At 39.4% G+C, this 14,842-nt stretch overlaps 1 protein-coding gene across 1 annotated transcript in view; it reads left to right on the plus strand.

The window, feature by feature from the left end:
• VPS36 (vacuolar protein sorting 36 homolog) overlaps positions 1-14,842 on the plus strand; it is a 320,991-nt gene that overhangs the window by 63,084 nt on the left and 243,065 nt on the right. The gene's annotated exons all lie outside the window — the stretch shown is intronic.

Raw genomic sequence — 14,842 nt, forward strand, 5'->3', positions numbered from 1 at the left:
AACTTGCAGGACAGGTTTGCATGATATCTTAACATTATTTAATGCAATGAAGAATTCATTTGACTTGACAAAATCGTGTGAATTAATCCTGCTTTAGAGAAATAACATAACAATTTGATTGTTTAGGTGGTGAGTCAAATGAAGACCTATCCATCATTGTTCTGAGAAAATAGTAAACATTTTGGAAAGGAAAGCATTGTTTCCTGAGCAAACATCTGTTGGAAAATGGGCAGTAGGTACTGACCAGGAACACTTCCTGGCACCAGGGTGCTGGTTGTATGTTCCTGGTCCGAACTGATGGCAGAGAATGCATTTCAGGTATATAGAAAGCAGGTAGACCTGTTTATGATTTTTACAGTTTAAGCTTTTTTTAATTAGAAAAAAGTAATAATGAGAGAAAAGAAATCTTTTTAGACATTTAGAATCATTTTTATATGCTTATTCAGTCTTCTTACCACATTTTACAGATGAGGAATTTGAGGGAGCAAAAGTAATTACCAGGACTGGATAGAACATAGACTGATACTTTATCCCAAATGCCATACTCTTTGCACTCTATCATCAGCCTTTGTGTCATGGGAGAAGAAATGTCTCCAGAGAATGGTCCAAGAAGTTCCCAGAGAGAAGGGGGAACTTGATTTAGGACCAGCCTGATTCTTGGCATGTGTGATGGAAAAGATTTTCAGCATTAGCCAGATAAAGGCATATACAAGGTTTATTAGGAGAGTAGATATATATTCAAGGGAGAATTGGGCTGTCTTCAGAGGGAGAGACAGCAACCCCTTGTTGTAGGGTGTTAATATTTCTAGCGGGACAATTACTGGGGGCTGGACTAGATGTGGAGCCAGGGTGGAGTTATACAGTTTCACACCAGTTTTCCCTGTTCTTGTGCATTTCTCTCATTTTACAAGGGCCTGGGCCAAGAGTAGGTCATTTAGGAGTCGCATTTTTTTCTGAGCACTTTCTGCATCTCAGTGACTCATAGGTTTTTTTTTTTTTTAAAGACTCAGTATATTTCTTTTTTTTATCCTAAATCCCTATCTCATTTGCAAGTCTTATCCAGTAGCAGAAACTTCAGAGAAAGCCAGCCTTTTTGGCTGTAAGAGGTTAGAAAGTGACACTTCTGCTAGCTTTCCCCAAAGGATGAAGGTTTTCTGACGCTTGATGAGAAATGTTAGAGACTGCTCTTGCAGCAGTTGAGATGTTAGGACTGCTCTTGCAGCTCGCTTTACTTGAAAGCAAGGACTACACAAAAGAACCTAAAGGCGGGCCTCTCATCTGGAAGACTGTCATCAGGTACCATGCAGCCACTGGAATAGTGGCACTTTCCGTCTTTTCCATGGGGACCTCCCTAACACCAAACCTGTCCTGCCTCTGTTCCTTCTTTTAGAGCTAATCAGGATGTCAGCCTGCTGGTGAGGTTTCAGGATCACCTGAGAGAGTGGAATTAGATGGGAAAATATTTTGGAATGCCAACACTTCCGCTTTAAAAACTTCTCTCATACTTGTTGCATTGAAACTTCATTTGTGCCATTTTTATTGAAAAATAAAATGTGGTTTGGAAATGCTTTAATAATAACTTTACCTTTCAGGAATAGGAGGGGTAGATTATTCAGAGCTGTCTGACAGCTGGTATGTGCTGATGCAAAGAAGAGGAAACCAAGCTTTTTAATCTCCATTTTCTTTGTTTATCATACTAGAAAGCTTTGTTCTTTTTCCAAGTCCACAGGCCTGTGTGCCAACCTTTGAACACAAAGGGTACGTGCTCACCCATTCCAGATTTTACAGTGAATTGCCACAGTAATAGAAGAGGTAGAAATTAGAAACACTATGAACAGAAAACTTTTTCTTTGAAATTATGTTCTTACCCAGTATATTCTACATCTAAATTAATACCACAGTGAACTAACATCAGCAAATAACATGTTCACCATCTACTGAGCCCAGTTTTCTGGGTCTCTTGATCAAGAGCCAGTCTTTATATTTTCAAGTTAACCAGTTGACCTCTGCCTCTGAGAGAGAGAAAAGAATTTGCTTCAGTGTTCTTTGGTGGATATGGGGTAAATTATATTAGAAATGATCTATTTTTCACCATTGTGCTCCTAGATATACTAGCCACAGTGGCTACTAAAAATAAAGGAGTTCCAGTGGCTTAGACAAAGTGGAATGAAGGGAAGGGGTGGAATGGGAATACGGAAGACAGTAGACTGAATTGGACATATCTTTCCTACATTGATATATGAATACACCACCAGTGAAACTCCATAGCATGTATAACCACAAGAATGGGATTCTAATTAGAATAAGTTACACTCCATGAATATATAATATGTCAAAATGCACTCTACTGCCATGTATATCTAAAAAGAAGAAATTAAAAAGTAAGTTAAAAAATATAGGAGCTCAATAAAAATTTGTTAAACAAATGGCCAGCTATTCAAAAGCCTTCAAACTCTTATTTATGGTTGAATTAAAATGATTCTATATAATACTCTAAATCTTAAACCATTATGAAAGGGATATGTTTCTATAGTGTGGAATTTAAATTTTTGGAGGTCTCCACAAATGGAAGGATCCTTATCTTTCTGGGCTGCTATCCTGGTTGAAGGCGGAGGTCTCTGAAGTCTTTCCAGTCTTTGGTACATGGTAGTCACTTAATATATGTATTAGTAAGCTTTCTGGTACTGTACCTGAAATAATCAACTTAAAAAGAGGAAAGTTGGGGGCTGGGGAGATAGCTCAGTCGGTAGAGTGCTTGCCTTTTAAGCACAAGGCCCTGGGTTCAATCCCCAGCACCAAAAAAAAAAAAAAAAAGAGGAAAGTTGTTTAGCACAGTTTTGAAGGTTTAGTCCATGGTTGGTTGGCCTCATTACTTCCAGGTCTGTGGTGAGGCAGCACATCATAGCAAAAGCATGTGAGAAACCATTCACCTCATGGCCAGAACTAAAAGAAAGAGGGAAAGGGACTTGGGGCCCAGTATCCCCTTGAAGGCTCCCCTCAGTGACCCAACTTCCTTCCACTAGGCTCCATCTCTTAAAGTTTCCACCATTTTCCAATAGCACCACAAGTGCTTTTACCACATGGGCCTTTAAGGAACACTTATCCAAGCCATGCATTAATTATGGAAGGTATATGATAGAATGGCCTCCAATAGATGGGGTGTTCTGCCTTCCCAACAGTCTCCACCATTTTGCCCCACTGCTCCGGAGTCCGCCCCACCTCTTTGAGGCAAGTGTTTCCCAACCATCGCTTCTGCCTAGGTGGGGTTGATAGCTGGGAGCACTAAGTGTGCCAAGCCCTCACCACCACTGTGTAATGACAATCCAGCCCTTCCTACTAATTTTCCCTCCTCAAGTTCTACACCCAAATCTAACCCACAAAATATATAAAACTGCAGTTTTATGATTATGATAATTTCTCATGCTAGATATATAACTGTATAAAATAATTTGCATAATATGTTGTGTGGGCAATTCTGGGTCACTTTTATCCATAAAGGCAGCATATTTAAACTTATAATATTATGTAAGATTATATTTCTCTAGGTCATACCAGCTGAGTAATGGTTTGAATAAAAAGAAAGAGTTTGCCATAGTTGAAAGGATAAAATTTAATCCTGGCCCTTCCCTTCCTAGCTGAGTGATTGTAAGTCACTTAATCACATGATCCTGTTTCCTAAATCTAAGGTAATAATCTCTACCTTTGCTATTGGCTGAAGATGGGGACCTGAGCACATGTATTTATTTCCTCTCCCTCCGAGGACTCAAAATTATAGTAAAGAAACATAACAGGTGTAATACCAAATAGTGTTTAGGGAACAAGAGGGTGGACATATTTATGGAAGACAAAGTGCATGGAAGAACTCTGTATGGAAGAATTTTAGCTCATGATATGCTTAGTGTCCTGCAGCTGACAAGGGAGCCTCCCCATGTGGCAGAACCTTATAGAGGTTGGAGACACAGAAATTACTGGAATGAACTAAAGACTTTCTGTCTAGGAAATGGTCATTCTTCACATCCCTCCATTTCTGGCACCAATAATCCCTGAAAATTGAGTGTTTAATGGATGTAAACAAAACAAACCAACCCACAAATGACCAGAGCAATCTCTGACTGCTCAACCTAGATCGAAGTCCACCAATCAGCAAGCTCCACTCATGCACTTGGGGATCCTAGTTGCCCTACTCCTTTCTCATTCTTCAAAATAAAAAATAAAAAGGTCTGGGGTGTGGCTCAGTGGGAGAAGACCCCTAGATCCAATCCGCAGTACCCCCCCAAAACAAAACAAAAGAATGACAAGTAGGAATCATGAAACATTTGGGGAATACCTACAGTATGATAAAGGTAGAAATAAATACCAGCCCCAGGGAGAATAGATATGATTCAGAGAATACAAGAAACCTACAATAAAATAAATACAACCCTACAAAAGTAATTATTGCTAAAGAGAAGTAAAATTATATTACATCTATCAAACAAGTTTGAACACAGCGTAATAGAATAGAAGACTCAGAAAATGGGAAGGAATCTTTAGAAATGAAATAGTCAATACAGGATTGTAAGATAAATTAGAAGAAATCTCCCAAAACCTGGATAAAAAATATGTAAAATATGAGGGTATAAAATACACAGAGGATCAATCTAGAGAGGATTCAATAAGAGACTAAAAGAAATTCTTTAAGGAGCAGAGAAGATAGAGGAGAGAAAGATAGGAAATATTACAGTGAAAATTACCAGAACTAAAGGAGTGAGCTTTCAATTAAAAAGAGGTCCCTGAATATTTATTAGTGGGATGGAAGAGATCACACATCATTTAGAGGTTTCAGAACAGGTTTGAAAAGCATTCTGAGAGTGAGAGAATACAAACTTCTGCAAGAAACAAAAATCGTGCTGGCAGGAGATTTCTCATCAGATATACTAGAAGCAAGAGAATAAGAGCTTTGAAGTGCATGTGGAAAATGATTTTCAACGTGGTACCTACCCAAATTACAAGACTCAGAAGGCTCACCTGCCATGCAGTGTGTGTGTGTGTGTGTGTGTGTGTGTGTGTGTGTGTGTTACTGGGGATGAAACCCAGAGTTTTGTGCATGCTAAGCAAGTGCTCTACCACTGATCTACACCCCAACCCAAAAATAACTTCTTGAGGAATTATTTGAGCATATGCTCCACCAGTAAAACAATGAAGAAACACAAGGAAGCCATGGAATTGAGGAAGCAGCAGATGTGACCCAGAAGATCAGCTCTGAAGAGGCTTTTTTTTTTTTTTTTTTTTGGTAGTGCTAGGGATTGAACCCAGGGCCTTGTGCATGCTAGGCAAGCACTCTACCAACTGAGCTATATCCCCAGCCCAGAAGGTCAACTCTGTGGGTGACAGAGAGGGACAAGAATGGGGGCTCCAGGTAGGAAAGGGATTTCATAGAATATAGAGTTGAAAGGACATGAAGATAAACTGCATGTAAAGGATAAATGCAAATAAGAAAAGCATCTAGAAATTATTTTTAAGACAAGGGGAGTGAAGGGAGGGGGAGGATACGCGGGAAGGAAGGATAGTAGAGTGAACAGACTTTATTACCTCATGTACATGTGTAACTGCATGACCGATGCGATCCTGCAATGTGCATAATTGGAAAAATGAAGATTACACTCTATTTATGTATGATCTATCAAAATGTATACATGCATTCTACTGTCATGTACAACTAATTAGAACAAATAAAATAAAATAAATTTTTAAAAGACTCTACTGAAAAATCATAAAACAAATGAGAATCAAGCTAAAATAAGAGGTCAGTGGCCTTCAAGAAAACACTAGGCAATGCAAAATAAATAAATAAAAACAAATAAAAATACACTAACCAGGATTTTAAGCAATTGAGCTTTGCAGGGTAACACTGGTTTCAGAGAAGAAAAATTCAATGTAGCTTCTTAACTCTGCTATGAACCAATGTGTTCATAAACATAATATGTTAATGCTACTTATGGGTTACTGTCTGTTAGATTCAGCCCAAGGACATATTATAGAAGACCTAATTATAGTCGCAGAAAGGAAGGTAGATGTTCACTTGTGGAAACCTAAGAGTTAGCATACAGTTTTGAAGAAATGTGGAGGCAGAAGTAGAGATGAGCAGCTCAAATATCCTCCACTTCCAAAATGGAGAGTTGAGAAATGCTGTCTGTATTGGAAAGAACAAAACCAAAAAAGTTTTAAGGATATTAAAGTTGCAGAAGTGAATTACAGAACTAAAAATAATGTGACTTGTGTGTGCACATATGTGTGTTGGAGGACCGAACTAATTACATCAGTTGTTGTAGTCAAATAACGTCCTACAATAGCAGATCAATCAGACTTCTACAGTTGAAGATCTTTAGCAGAAGGTTGAAGTGGTTGCCTTAGAAGGAGGAACTGAGACTGGGGAAACTGAAAACAAGGAGCAGAAACAATGCTTTTTGTTTTAAATCTTCCTTTACCTTTTCTTTCTTCCCTCCTTCCCTTCCTTTCTTCCACCCTTCCTTCCACAAAACAAAAAGCAAACATAGCAACCCCTGCATGATTATGGTGAGAATAAGAGAGAATTTTTTTTGGGGGGGGGGCGGGGGAGGGGAGGAGGGGACCAGGGATTGAAACCAGCAGTGCTTAACCAGCATACCACATCCCCAGTCCTTTTTTATATATATTTTATTAGCGACAGGGTCTCACTGAGTTGCTTAGGGCCTCGCTAAATTGATGAGGCTGGCTTTGAACTCACAATCCTCCTGCCTCAGCCTCCCCAACCACTGGGATTACAAGAGTGTACCACCGCGATTACAAGCTTGCACCACCGCGCCTGACTCAATAATCTGTTTTCAAACTGTTCATGTAACTGATCAACCCTCTTGTGGAGAATTGCTCTCAGTGTCACTGGGTCTCCAGACCCCGCCCCACTCCATTCTTTTCCTTCTCTGGGGATTCTGTTTGACTCCTACCTACAGCTGCTGTCTCCCGACTAAGGTCTCCGGTCGTTCCAGCTGCAGCTGTTTCTCCTTGCCCCATCTCAGGATGCGCCCCCGCTGCCGGTGTGGGGGCCTCTGATCCGGCTGTACTGCTGTATCACGTTCTCCCTCACCTGTTGCCAGAATACACCAAGCAGCACTTTGTTATTATAAATTGGTAGCTATAGATTGATTTTATAAGTTCAAGTATATGAACTTTAAAACATAATGCTTAGTTCATAATTATACATAATAACTCAAAACTATATCTTGTACAAAACTCTAAGTTATTATGTCACATTAAAAATAATTTTCCTAAAAAATAATGTGTGCGCATATAGATACAGAATACCTGAAAAACAGACATTATTGCTCTGTTTCTCTCCATCAGCTCAGGGTCCACAAATAAATCCCATTTAGTCTGTGTGAAACCCAGAGGGAGCTCCTGCCTCCTCTTCCTGAGGTGTCACTCTGGCCAGAAATCTGGAAGTCATCCTAAACTCCTCTTTGTTCTCTAGTCTTCAGATCTGCTCAATACTGAGCCCTTGGAGATATTAACACACCTCACCCAGCTCACGTGGCATCCGGTGAGTAGGCCTTAGCAGCCAACACTCGGGCTTAGGCGGCTTGGGCTAAAGCACACTCTTCTTCTGCAGGGTTATGCTTTTGCGGCCCAGTGGAGGCCTTGGGTAGAATAATGCTTCCTCCCCTCTCCACTCCGAGAACCTGTTCTTGGCATCAATGCTGTCACATGGCTACTAAGATGTAAGGCAAGATATACTTCCTCCCTGAGTTTTTCTGTTTTTTTTTTTTTTTTTTTTTTTTTGTCTTGGTCATACTTATTTTTTTTTCAAAAGTTTTTAATGAAATATTCAAATAATCCAAAAGGTGGAAAGAATGGGATAACACTCAGTAACACTCACCAGACTGAAACAACTATGAATATTTGCTATACTTGTTTTATTTATTAGGTTGAACTGTATGAAATTGTAATAGAAAATCATTTAATAGGAAGAGTTTTTGTGTACTTCAATCTGATAGGGGTGTGTGTGTGCGGGTGTGAGTTTGGTGGTGAATAATTTGAAGATATGTTTCAGGCTTACGTACACTTCAGAGTGTACCTTTTAATATTACAAATATTCTTTTACAGAACCCATAATACTACATCACATCTAAGAAAGCAATTCCCCAAAATAATCAAATATCCCGTCTAGGATCAGCTTTCCCCCAATAGTCCACAAAATGTCTTCCATAGTCATTCTTTTTTGATTCATAATCTAATCAAGATTCATGCAGCTTACTTATGTCTTCTTTCATCCTAGATCATCCCCTACATACCTTTTTTTTTTTTTTTCCTCGGGTCACTCAAATCCAGCATTGCTAATATTGGGACAACTGTATTTCCTGATGTAATGCAACGGAAGTATGTGTAACTCCCCATTAGCGTTTTCACAGGTCTTCGAATTAGTATGTAAACAAGTCTTTAGCCATATCTTCTAAGTTACAGGAGACACAGGGATAAAGGAACAAGCTAACACAACCAGGAAACAATCAGACAGATCTACCTTTACCAAGACAACTGGCTGAGCCAATGTTAAAAGCCAATCACTGGGTGTAGTGGTACACGCACACCAGTAATCCTGACTGCTTGGGAGGCTGAGGCAGGAGGATCAGAAGTTACAAGTGTTAGTGAGAATATGGAGAATATGGCCAGCCTCAGCAACTCAGCAAGACCCTGTCTCAAAATAAAAATTAAAAGAGCTGGGGTTGTAGCTCAGTGGTAGAGTGCCTCTGGTTTCAATCCCCAGGACCCTCAAATCTTTTTACGCATCCATGTGATTTAAAAACAAAAGTATAGAATGAAGCTTAATTTATCTTTAAAATTCTTTTTGTCCTTAGGATATATAGTACCAAGATAATCAGAGCACTCTATTAAAAAATCAATTCATGCAAAATTCTGTGTGGTTACTTTAGCAAATTGACACAGTTTGGATAATTTGTTTCAATATATTTTAATTTTAGCCTTTGCTGTGTTTTCTTTAAATAAGTAAAATATTTGCCTGGATTGCATATAAAATCTAAGAAGATATATCCAAAACATTCTTACTTCCATCCTCATCCCTTTGAACCCATTTCCCATAATCCTACCAGACATTTCTGATTGTCCTTTCAGTATGTCTTCATGCCAGACTATGCTGTTTTCCCCTTCATTCCTTATACAAGTAAAAGTATTAGTATCACAAAGCCCTTTGCAACTTTTAAAATCTGTACATAAGGCACGTGAAAACCAACTGCATGTAAACTTAAGAAATTGCTCATCCCAATTGGTAAATGATGAATAACTATTTAAAAATAAGATGTCAAAAAAAAAAAAAAAAAGAAAGAAAGAAAAGAAAAAGATGGCAGTGAAGGCCCAGGATTGTATCATCATGAGAATTTATTCCTATTTTGCCTTCGTCATTCCTGTTCTTCCTCTCTGCCTCCTGTAAATATATAGCTGCCTGGGAGAATTTACAAGCCTATATTCCCACAGCTCTTTGCTCATAAACCAGTTTCACATTCATCTCATTGTTTTATAGTTATTTATGTGCATTTTTTTCCCAATAGTGTGTGAGATCTGAGAGGGAGGGATCATATATCTTAACCCGTTTTGTATCCAAAGCCGTACGATGTAGGGGAAAGTTCATTGTCTTTGGAATCTTGGCTCCACCGCCTCTCAGCTGCGTGAGCTTGCACATGTTACTTCATCACTGTGGACTTCAGTTTTCTCATCTATAAAGTAAGAAGAATGACCTCTTGCAGGACTTTTGATGACATTAACTGAGGTCATGTGAGCGAGGGGCCCAGTCTGTGGCCCAGTCATCCTCTGGACTCTCAGTGCCCCTTGGCCACCATTTTGCTTATTCCTAGATTCAGCTTCTTTTTCTATCTGTGACATCAGCATTTTTTGATACATTTTACATATTTATTTGCTGATCATCTGTATCCCAACCAGTGAAAACCACCCATGATATGCCTGCACCCACTCTATTGAGAATAGATGTTCTTTTTTTTAATTCATTTTTATTGTAAACAAATGGGATACATCTTGTTTCTCTGTTTGTACATGAAGTAGAGGCGTACCATTTGTGTAATCATACATTTACCTAGAGTAATAGTTTTTGATTCATTGTTTTTTTTTCTCCCCCCACCCCTCCCATCCCTCTTATCCCTCTATAGAGTCCCTTCTTCCTCCATTCCTGCCCCCTTCCCACCCCCTATGTGTCATCATCCACTTATCAGTGAGATCATTCGTCCTTTGGTTTTTTGAGATTGGCTTATCTCACTTAGCATGATATTCTCCAACTGCATCCATTTGCCTGCAAATGCCATAATTTTATTATTCTTTATGGCTAATATTCCATGGTGTGTGTTTATGTATATATATCACAGTTTCTTTATCCATTCATCAATTGAGGGGCATCTAGGTTGGTTCCACAATCTGGCTATTGTGAATTGAGCAGCTATGAACATTGATGTGGCTGCATCACTGTAGTATACTGATTTTAAGTCCTTTGGGTATAGGCCGAGGAGTGAGATAACTGGGTCAAATGGTGGTTCCATTCCAAGTTTTCAAGAATAGATGTTCTTGTTTCCTAATTTGTAGCATAAATGGAGTCAAGAGGGGTGGTGAGTGGGGACCCTGTTTCACATCTCCAGGGAACAGCATAGTCACAGACTACAGAGTGAATGGTGCTCCCAAGATTGTTCAGCTTCACAGCCTGGCTTCCTGACCTCCAGCCTATGTACCCATCTGTTTCCAGACTTACCTTGGTCTTCTCTTCCCCAGTGCCTTCTACCCGTGCTTAGCCTCTCATTCATTTCCTCGCACCAGGCCCTTTGAAGATGCTATTTCCTCCATTTCCTCCTCTTGTATCAGCTTGTTTCTTCTTCCTTTTCTTCTGTTCACTCTTCAACTCGTTGCAGTCGAGCTTTAGTCTTCACTAGGTGGAAACTGATTGCAGTAAAATCGCTGGCCTTGCCCGGCCTTTCCCTCATTCTGTTTCACATTTCATCCATCTCACCCAGCATAACTCCATATCCTCTTTACCTTTTTATTATTTTTCTTCATACCTCTCATCCAGCATATTAAATGTTCACATATTTATTTGTTTATTATCTGTGTCCCTCACGAGAATGCAATCCTAGAGGGTAGGGGTCTTTCTTTTTCTTTTTCTTTCTTTTTTTTTTTTTTTACTTATACCTTCAACGGAACAAGCAACTAATAAGTGCTTGCATATTCATGGACTTGAATGAGTAAGTGACTCTGACTTCTAAATTCCTCGTGTCGTTCCTGAGGACGTCCCCTGTGACCTCTCAGTGCCTCCTTGTCCTTCCAACACTACCTTCTCTTTTGGGGTTCCTTCTGTTTTCAGACCACTTGTTTCCCTCTCAGCTTTTTTTCTTCTTCTTACTGATAAGTATTGGCCATCTGGTATTGTTCTTGTCACTTTTCTCACCTTACATACTTTTCCAGGGAAGTTTACCCAACTTAAAGCTTCAACTACCATCCTTACGATGAAAATTCTCAAACATCATTTCCAACTCTTAACTGTATTCCTTCCATCTCCAAAGTAGTCATCCCATCCTGAATCCCAAAACACCCTCTTCTCAATCCCGCAACTGCTCTGTATTGAGGCAAAGCAGCCAACATACAACTTATGACCCAAGTTGTAAACTTAGAAGTCACTTTGAACTTCTTTTCACCAGGTCTCTGCATCTAGGAGATCCTCAAACTATGTCAGTCATTCCTTCTCGCTCTGTCTCCATTGCACTGTACTATCATTTCCTGATAGACCTGTTTTCATTAATTTTCTAAAATTCCCAACTCTATCATCCCCACCCGACTGCATCTGCGCATGGAAGCCAGAGCATTCTTTTATTATTATTATTATTTATTTTTATTTCACTTTTAATTTTTTACAGACTGCATTTTGATTCATTGTACACAAATAGGGTACATCATTTCGTTTCTATGGTTGTACACGATGTAGATTCATACCATTCGTGTAATCATACATGTACATACATGTACATACATGTAATGAGGTCTGTCTCATTCCACCATTTTCCATACCCCCCCTCCCTCTCATTTCCTTCTACCTAAAGTTCCCCCGTTGCTCTCTCACTCCCCATCCCCATTATATATCATTCTCCACTTACCAGGGAAAACATTCGGCCTTTGTTTTTTTGGGTCATTCTTTATGAAATGCATATCTGATCATGCCTCTCCCCTTAGAAGAGGCCTCCTTTTGTGATTCCCACCTGTGATAATCATCCAAATTTCTTGGCATGGTAGGGAAGGCCCTTCAAGATCTGGCACATCTAATATCCTACTCACAATGTGAGCTTCTTGCAGTTCCTTTAAAAAAAAAAAACAACCACACTTCCTCCCTCCAAGACTCCACACAGGGTGTTCCTGATGCATGCCTGCCCTTCCAGTCTTTGCCATCTGGTGAATGCCCCCCAGTCTTTGTTCCCTGATATCCCAACGCAAAGACAGAGACTTCCTCTGTGTCCTTTCCTGCCACTAAGCACCCTCCCTCTCAGTGCTGATTACATTGCAGTAACTGCTCTTCTGTGAGCCCCAGGAAGGAATAGGGTATGTTCTAATTATCTCTATCACCTGAGTACTTAAGGTAAGGACTGGCATGGAATTTTCACTCAAATTTACTAAATCAGACTATACAGATACTACTTCTCATCATCTCACGTTTAACGTGAGATTCACATAAAACACTCTCTGGGTGTCCCAGCGTTGGGCGATTCTTACTAATACAGAAAGGAGGAGGCCTTCCAAGTGCTGTGGTAGCGTGCAGCTCATCATCCAGAAGTCTGAGCTCTTGTCTCTGGACCTTTGTGAGCTTGGTGGGCATTTAACCCTCAGGCTTCAGTTCCCTCAACTATAAAATGAGAAGAACCCCCTGAGCTCAAACAAACACGTAGAACTAAAGTAGCAGCCATGCCTGCGTTGTGACAGCCAATTTATAAGCTTCATGTCTCTAAAATCAGCTCTGTGTATTTCATTTCTTGCAGTGGAATGACAAATCTGTGTATCCATTTTATGTGCACAAACATCATTTCAGACAGCAAACTCCACAATTTATATATATAAAGAAAATCTTTATAGCAAGTTCAGAAATGGCAAGACTGGAAGCAGATTTGCTGTGTTTGTGTGTTTGTGCACAAGCGTGTTTGCACGTGCACACATGCCCACACCTGGGAATGAGGCTCTGCTTTTCCTTTTAAGTGACAAAGAAAAAAAATGTTTTGCTCCTGGGAAATGGAAGGGATCAGTTTACCTAAAGGAATAAGAAAGAAAACTGACAACTTGAGTTGTTAACATCCAAATCCTTGTAGTAAAATAAGGGCTTCTTAGATGACTTTGTGATACTTTGTTATGCTAAGGGCAGGTTTTCATAAATACCTGGTGGATGAATGTTGCATGAGTCCATCCGATACAGCTTTAATGAGTTCTTAGGAGTAGCTAGCCACATCCCTTAACAGTGCCTACTGCTAATGACTGCAGGTTACGCATGGCCTTGGCATGGTCGCAGGACAATGCAGGGGAAATGTCAGTCCTGAATAAGCATCTGGGACTCTGGTAAGAGATTAGCAAGGAAGTGTATACGATAGCAAATAAAAGACTGAATACAAGTTAAAGTAAACCTCATTGGGTTAGGTCTATCAGTTTAAGAAAAAACAAAAGCTGAAGTCTGGCCTGAGTGCTAACTCCAACCTAAAGAGAAATTTTGGGTATAAAATGTTAACTTTAATTCTTTTTATGATCGGGCCTATACAATCCGGTTTTCCACCATTGCTAATATTCCCTTTTATCTTGTTTCATTGTCACAACCTTCAATACTCCTGAAGTATTGACCCCTGGCTTAGAAGAAGCAAAAAAGGAAAAATCTTTGGGTCTCATGCTAGCCTAAAATTAGAATTTAGTCTTGAAAATTGGTTTAATCAAGCTTTCAGAACAGATGGGCTTTTTAAAAAATCTAATTCATCTCTGAAGCTTATAGCCTATGAAAGGTTTTAAAAGGCAGAGCTCCTCATGAAGAATTTTCCAGACCTCCTAGATATGTATTTTTCTCAATAATTAAGAACCACTTATGTTGTGTGCTCTATGTACCAGCCTTCAATACCTGCAAGATTATAATAAAATGAGGTGTATGGCACCTCGTGGAATTTATACAGCTGTGGGAGGTGCAGAGTAAGGATTTGCTTAGTGCGAGAGTGGGATTCACACCTCTGCGGACCTCATCTCATCTTCTTTCCACTGGTCCATGATGCAATGGTGACTTCCTAGTGTGTGGGGTGCTGAAAAGAAGGATAAGAATTTCATAGTCTATAAGTGATCATCCTGAAGAAAGGCCTGCTGCAAGATTATAATAAAATAAAAATAGCTAACATTTGTTGTGTGACTACCGTGGACTGACATTTCAAATGCTTGTATGTGTTAACTCATTTAATTCTTACATCAACTCTAAAAGGTATTATTCTCATTTTATATAGGAAGAAAGTGAGATGCAAAGAAGTTACTTGTTTGTTCAAAGGCACAGTTGAATGAATCAATGACTGAACCAAGATATGAACCCAGGTAGTCCAGTTCCAAATCTCACATGTTATACAACTATGATGTAGCTATTTTCCTTTCATTTAATAGGGGGGAGGAGGTAGAAGATTAAATACTAGCCCACATTCAAAATCTGACTTTCTAGTAACAAGTCAATGATGTAATTTTCATTGGTATTTTTGACAGTCAACATTTTATTACTATGGCATCCCATAATACAAATGCAGGATCACTTTGGAAAGTTATAAATATTTTT

Source organism: Sciurus vulgaris, assembly GCF_902686455.1.
Source record: "Sciurus vulgaris genome assembly, chromosome: 4".
In the NCBI taxonomy this organism is placed as follows: Eukaryota; Metazoa; Chordata; class Mammalia; order Rodentia; family Sciuridae; genus Sciurus; species Sciurus vulgaris.